Here is a 7470-nt window from a genome sequence, read left to right as displayed (position 1 = left end):
CTTTATTGTAAGGTGTAAGAAGAAAATCACAAGCATATTCAAATGCAAAGTGACATTTCCCATTTTGCTGTGGATAAAAGTAAAGATAACATAACAAGCCTGCACATGCTTCTCTTTCTTTTATTAACACTCACAAACTTGCCACCTGATTCAATAATAGGAACTTCACTAGAGAAAATAAATAGAATGTTCAATAAATATTTAAAGTTATGTTCATTGTCTTTGTCAAATGGGAAATGCAAATTAAAATTTTCATGAGTTACCGTTTTATATCCACTGACAGAAAGAATTAAGATGTTTAAAAATACCAAGTGTTGGCAAGAAATTATAAATTACTGATGGGAGTGTAAATAAATAATGCCACATGGGAAACAATTTTTATTTTTCTTCTAAGTTTGAGGGTTTTGGTACCCAGCAATTCCTCCCTAGATATTTATGCAAGACCAGAAGTTGGTACACTGGTCTGTGAGCTGAATATTCCCACACTCATTCTTTTACTATTGTCTATGACTACTTTGTCAGTACAAAGAAAGGATAGGTTTGAGTAGTAGTGACAAAGACCAAATGGCCTGCAAAGCTGAACATATTCACTATCTTAACCTTTACAGGAAAAGTTTGACAAGAGGAGCAACAAATCAAACTTTGATTTGTAGCATTTGCTAGTTTCTACAGTGTAAATATTTCCACCAAGGCCTACATCAAGCCTACATTGGAAGTGTGAATTTTCCTTAATATCTTGCACCTAGGTATTCCACATTCTCTCACAAACACACACTCACCCTTTACCAATTTAACAATGCTAGCTAAACCCTGGCACCATCTGTTCTAAGTCATCAAGTGCCATTGTCCCTTTCTTCTTGCACCTTTACTTTTCCTTGGATTTCAGGTTAATTTGTTGCTCTGTTACTTCAGTCTCTGATGAATTCAAGACTAGTTGTAGTTATGAATGAAAGCAGATTATTCTGCTTTCATTTGGTGCTGTTGTTGAGAGGGTGGAAGCAATGCTCATTCTAAAGCGTTTCCCTGTGAGGTGACATATTCATCTGACCCTACCCCAAAGATAAAACTGCTTTCTATTTTCATATAACTTATGATGCATGTTAATCAAAGCTAAATATTTAATAGGGGAGGGGCATAAATGAATACTTCTATAAATGTCTCAACTTTTTCCTATAAAAACTGATTTCCAAATAGAACATAAAGCATTTCCTTTAAAAACCTCCAATTTCTCATATATGTATATGTATCCTATAAATCTTCTGGTATGATGAGTTATAAATATATTTTTTATATTTGAAGATGTGAACATGTATTCATTGTCTACAGCAAAATTAAATAAAGCACAGTTGGTGCTGAGGGGCTACCCAGATGAAAACTGCATACCCTCTGTTCTTCAGCAAATTCTATTAACTTTGAGATTATTATACTAATGAATGTTCCTCCTAATGAAGCTCCTGAATCCAAAGATATCATCGTACACACATGAAAAAATTTGGTTTGAATATTCACACTGCTATGTGTTGCATAGAGTTATATAATTATGTTTTTGCACTTAATATATTTAGTTTCATCTAATTACCACATTAAATTATCATCAAATTGTCTTGCCTCTGTTGTAGAGTCTCAAATGCTGACATCTGCACTATTGTTTTAATGCTGTTTTATGCTATGATAAACTTATCAAAAAGATAGCATTTTTCTTCCACTTATACTTCAGACTATTATTTCTTTCCAGTTTTTACTTCTGTCTTTTTTCATTCCAGATACTATAATTATAGTCACTTTATTTCAAGAAAGCAGAGGAATAGGAGGCCTGTCATGGAATACTCTCTAGCTGCATTTTCTATTTTTGAAAGATTAGTGATTTTATTTAGAAATTCTGTTGTTTTAACAGTATTTCAAGGGAACATTTAGTCTTCCATTTTACACTGTGTTGATAACTGACACCTGCAAAAGTAACTTTTGATGTTTCTCAAATCTTTCCAGATCTTCACTTTCAGAGGTTTTAAAATAATGACAACCTGCAAAATCATCATGTCTGACAGATCCTCAGTAGTTAATATGGTTTTGTATGTTTCAGTAAATTTAAATAAACTGAGCTGAAAAAAAAATGTGTATGTCTTTCAAACAAACCATTCCACTCCTAATAAAAATATATATGATATAGGAAAATTCTAGTTCAGGATATCATTGTAACAGAACCAGCGAAGAACTAAACAGGTCACATTGTACTCCTGGATTTAACAATATGTTGTTGGTTCAAAAAATAGGTTACTTATTGCTTTCAGTTTAGAGCGCTCACTTATAATTTGTAAATGTATCCTTCCAATTTTATGTTTTGATGGTATTACAAATGGATTTTGTTAACTTAATATTCCAGTTATTTGCTGCTGATATATAAACATAAAATTGTCTTTATTATGTTAGTCTTGTATCCTGAAACATTAATAAATTCATTTATTTGTCATGATATTCATTGTGCAGATTCCTTAGTATCCATATAAAAAATTGTGGCCTTAGCAAAAAGAGACAGTTTATTTCCTCCTTTTCTATCATGATGCTTTTTTATTTCTCTTTTCTTGTCTTATCGTAAGGGCTAAAACCACAAAGATCCTGTTTAATCAAAAAAGTTAAGTATGTATCCCACCTTTTTGGTGATCTTAGTGAGAAAGTATTCCATCTTTAACCATTAACTATGAAGATAGATATAGGGTTTTGTTCATCCCTTTATGATAACAAGAAAGTTCTCTTCTACTTAAAGTAGTTGAACTTTGTCAAATGTGCTCTCTGCAATGATTGAAACAATAATATGCTTTTCCTACATTCTGTTAATATGATGAATTGTACTTATTGCTTTACTAATATTAAAAATAGTGGACTCCACCTGGCCATGATATATTTTCCTTTTATATATTGCTGGATTCTGTTGTCAATTTAGTAAAGAGATTTGCATTTGTGTTCAGGATGGAAATTGGTTTACTTTTTTTTGTCCTTTGTTCCCTCCCTCCTTTGTTCCCTTTCTTCCTTCTTCCCTTCCTTTTTTTCTTTTTTCTATAATTTTTGCAATGTCTTCCTCAGGTTTTGGTATTAGGGTTATACTCTCCTAAAACTTGGGGGAAGTATTCTCTGAATTCTACATTTTCCAAGAGAGTTCATATAAAACTGATGCTGTTCCTTCTTTAAATGCTTGGTAAAAATCACTAATGAAATAACCTGTGTCAGGAGGTTGATTTGCGGGGAAGTTCTTTCCTTGTTTTTTCTTTTCTTCTTTCCTTCCTTCTTTCCTTTTTTCCTTCCTTCCTTCCTTCCTTCCTCCCTCCCTCCTGCCCTCCCTTCCTACCGTAAAATAATTAAATGAATATACATCTTATTCTGCTTTTCTATTTGATCTTATTACCTTGTGTGGGATTTTTTTGAAGTTGTGTTTGTAAATAAATTTATTTATTCCATCTATGTTGTCAACTTGGCTGCCATCAAGGTGTTCATAATATTGCCTTATAATTAATTTGCATAAACTCTGTAGTGATAATGTCCCTGTATTGGGTAACTTGTTTTCTTTCTCTTTTTTTCTTTATCAGTCTATTAGGTTTTTATTTAATTTTGTCACCTTTTTCAAAGAACCAGCTTTTGGCTTTGTCCATTTAAATTACTTGTCTGTTTTCTGATTCATTGACTGATACACTTGTCTTTATTCTTTAATATTTTTAATTATTCTTTTCTTTATTATTTTATCCTTTTTATTTTTGTTGGGTTTTTCTTGCTGTCCTTTTCTACCTTACTATGGTGGTGAGCTCTTAAGTAATGATTTTAGATATGCTTCCTTTGATAATATAAACACTACAAGTTAAATAGTTCCTTTTTTTCTCTTCTCTTTTTTTTTTTTTTTTTTTGAAGAGCACGAACAAAGTCCCCCACTACCACAGACTATGAGTCGAGTTTCCTACATTTGGGGAAATTGCAGGAGTCAGCACATCTGGAATGCAATGGATAAGTCTTGCCCTGGGGAAACCGCTTTACTGATCATGGCATCTCCCCTGCCAGGTAACTATATATATAGTTCCTTTTTAGAACTGCTTTCAATGAGTCCTATTGATTATGACATCTTGTGTTATTTAGTTGAAGATATTTATTAATTTATCTTATTTATTGTGTTTTAACCCATGGATTATTTAGAAGTATGTTGCTTAATTTTCAAGTATTTGGGATTTTGCAAGATACTGCATTGCAAATTAATTTCTAATTTAATTTCTTGTTATCCAGAGAACACACCCAATATGATTTCAGTCATTTTAAATTTATTGAGACACAATTTACAGCCTGAGATATTTTCTATCTTGGTTAATATATCAGTGGTTTAAAATTAGCATGCATCATGCAGTTGTTTGAAATATTAATCATAAATATAAATTAGGTCAAGGTGGTTAACAATATTTTACAGGTTTTTCTGTCTTTGATTTTTTTTGCTATTTGTCTGATATTGCTATGTGCAAAGAATTTTTCTTCCTTAAACGTTGTCAATTTATCTAATAACTATTGAAGTTATGTTGTTAGACACTGTGTTAGTTAGATTCAGTTGTCAACTTGGCCAGGTGAGCATACCTAGTCTTGTTGCTGCGGACATAAGCCAGCGGTATGTGAATCTCATCTGTTGCTAATTACATCTGCAGTCAGCTAGGAGGCGTGTCTGCTGCAATGAGTGATGTTTGACTTAATTGGCTGGTGCTTAAATGAGAGAACGCAAGGTAGCACAGCCAAGCAGCTCGGCATTCCTCATCTCAGCACTAGCAGCTCAGCCCAGGCCTTTGGAGAGGCAGAAAGAAGTCACCCCGGGGAAAGTTGTTGGAACCCAGGGGCCTGGAGAGAAGACCAGCAGAGACCATCTTGTGCCTTCCACGTAAGAAAGAACCTCAGTGGAAAGTTAGCTGCTTTTCCTCTGAAGAACCAACAAAATAAATCCCCTTTTATTAAAAGCCAATCCATCTCTGGTGTGTTGCATTCCGGCAGCTAGCAAACTAGAACAGACACAAACACAATTAAGAGCATTATATTTTGATGAATTACTCCTTTTCTTGATATGAACTCTCCTTCTTTGTCTCTAGTAAAACACTTTGTCTTGAATATCTGATATTAATATAGTTACTCCAGCCTTCTCATACTTACTTATTCGTGGTATATATTTTTCTCTCTTTATTTATAATATATCCACTTTTTAAATATTTAAAGTGTTTCATATGGAGAGATCAAATAGTTCTTGCTTTTGTATTCATTCTGACAATCTTTGCCTTTAACTGGGGTGTTTAGTCTATTAACCTTTAAACCAATAATTGATATTGCTGTATTTAAATCTACCACTTCATAATTTAGTGTTGTTGCTCTATTCGTTTTTTTTGCCTTTTGTGGATTAATCAAATGTTTCCTTAAATACTCAAAATGAAAAAGAGCTCTAAAAAAGTGGCACCTGATTGAAACCTATTACATACATTTACAATGCTATTTTGAAAAGTAGCCATCTCTCAAGGATAAGAGAAAACCACACCAATTCATAATCTTGAAAGTTGGTAATAAAGGGACAGAGATAGAACTTACCCTGCATTTTATATGTGAATTTAAAATTGGGAAACTACATATTGGAGGATGGAAAACAGGTCTTTCTAAAATTATTCCAAATTATTTCAAATAAATGAAAAAGGAATGATAGAATTATAATGTTAACATTTTTCAACCAGTGATTTAAAGCATTTACAAAACAGACTTCCAGGAAGATGGAGGAATAAAATAGTTTGAGTTCACCCCGCTCCAAGGAACAATGACCGGGACAGCAATTCCAGTGTGCAAATGAACGTGAGGCTCTTCTACACCACGTAGGGTGGCCTTGGATGAAAAAGCTGAGGAACTGAGATGCAGAGAACTGAAGACCATCCAGCTAACGCAAAGAGCCTAAAGCGCCGCTTTGCAAAAGAAGGCCCAGATCCCTTAGGAGTGCACAGACAGGGAGGCAGGAACAAGGAATTAAGCCAAGCCACATTCCTTGAACAAGCCATGGCCCCATCCTACATGTTTCTCCTTGCATCCCCGGACTGCGCACCAGTACTCCACAGTCCCACGTGCCCCCTCACCCATGCACCCGCATGCTGTCCCGCTGTCCCTTGTCTCCTTCTCTACACCCCCAATGCACACTGTCACCCAGCAACCCTCTCCATACCTGTGCATCTGTGCACCTACGCCCCTCCCCATCCCCGGCAGGTGCCCATGCATGCATTCGTGCCACAACACCCTGCTGCATGAATGCATGCATCCCACCCCAGCTGCACCCATCATCCTCAGTGCAGCTGCACACCAAAGCCCCACTGCCCCTGTGCCACACATGTGCACACCCACATCCCTGTCCCCTGCAGACAGCAGTGATCATCCCGCTGATGGGCACAGCCCTGCCTCAGCCTTGACCCCCTTCCCCACACATGTACACACCCTTCCTCAGGGCCCCCTCACCTGCACACCCGCACCTTGGCCCCCATTTTCCCCACCACAGGTGCTCAAATAAGCATCTGGACCACAAAACCTTCCCAACACATGCACACATGCACCCCTATGACAGTTCCTCTGCTCTCCACTTAGATGCACACCCACACCCTGAACCTCCCTGCCCCACCTAGCCACACACCTGCACCCCACCCTTTCCCATACCCATGCACCCTTGCCCTGTTCCCTCAACCTCTGCACCATGCACCCCCACATCATGCATGCACAGTGCTGCCCTGACCCCAACCCTCTGCATGTGCATACCTGTGCCCCAACCCCCTGTACCTACACATGTGCACCCTATCCCCCCAAACCCTCTGCAGCCACGCACACCTACCCAGACGCCTTGACCTGAGCCATGGCCCTACCCCTGCAACCTGCACACCTACATCACGAGCACTGCAGAGCATCCCCCATGACCCACGTACATGCATTCCCATGCTTTGCCCTCTGGGCCCTAAAGTCTTTGCTCCCAACAGTGCATCCTGACCTGTATAAGCCCCACACTCCATGTGCAAACTGTGCCCTTCCAAAGCACCCACGCATGCCCTCCTACTCCCTGTGATGCACCTTCCCGTCCACCACTCCCTCCACACCCTGTGCATCCACGCAGGCCCCATCCGGATTCATCTCCTGTTCCCCCATGCTGGGGCCTATCCTGGCTCCTGCATTCTAGGGCCTTTCTCCACAGCCCCTGCACAACCCCACAACCCTGGTAACTGTGCTCGGTGCTCTTAGGAACCAGCTTCCTTTGTACATCTAACCCTGTCACTTGCCCTAGCCCATGTCCCACCTTACATCCTTCCCCATGCTTGTCTGACACATACAAAACCTTTGACTCCTGAAGGAAATCAACTTTCAAATTAACCCTATCAAGATAATGGCATGTCTTGAAGGCAACAGAAAATCACAAGGCATATGAAGATGCAAACAGATATAGCTCAGCCTAAT

The 7470-nt window shown here is 38.0% G+C and overlaps 1 non-coding gene across 1 annotated transcript; it reads right to left on the bottom strand.

The window, feature by feature from the left end:
* Nucleotides 1-3888: 3888 nt before the first annotated feature.
* On the bottom strand, nt 3889-4049 carry LOC143678528 (U1 spliceosomal RNA). Its single transcript, XR_013173322.1, has one exon. It is a non-coding gene; the product is annotated as a U1 spliceosomal RNA (small nuclear RNA).
* Between the last annotated feature and the right edge of the window lie 3421 nt (nt 4050-7470).

This window comes from Tamandua tetradactyla, chromosome 3, assembly GCF_023851605.1.
Source record: "Tamandua tetradactyla isolate mTamTet1 chromosome 3, mTamTet1.pri, whole genome shotgun sequence".
Classification (NCBI taxonomy): Eukaryota; Metazoa; Chordata; class Mammalia; order Pilosa; family Myrmecophagidae; genus Tamandua; species Tamandua tetradactyla.
The sequence above is the reverse complement of the archived record's forward strand: the minus strand, read 5'-3'. Positions and strand labels throughout refer to the sequence as shown.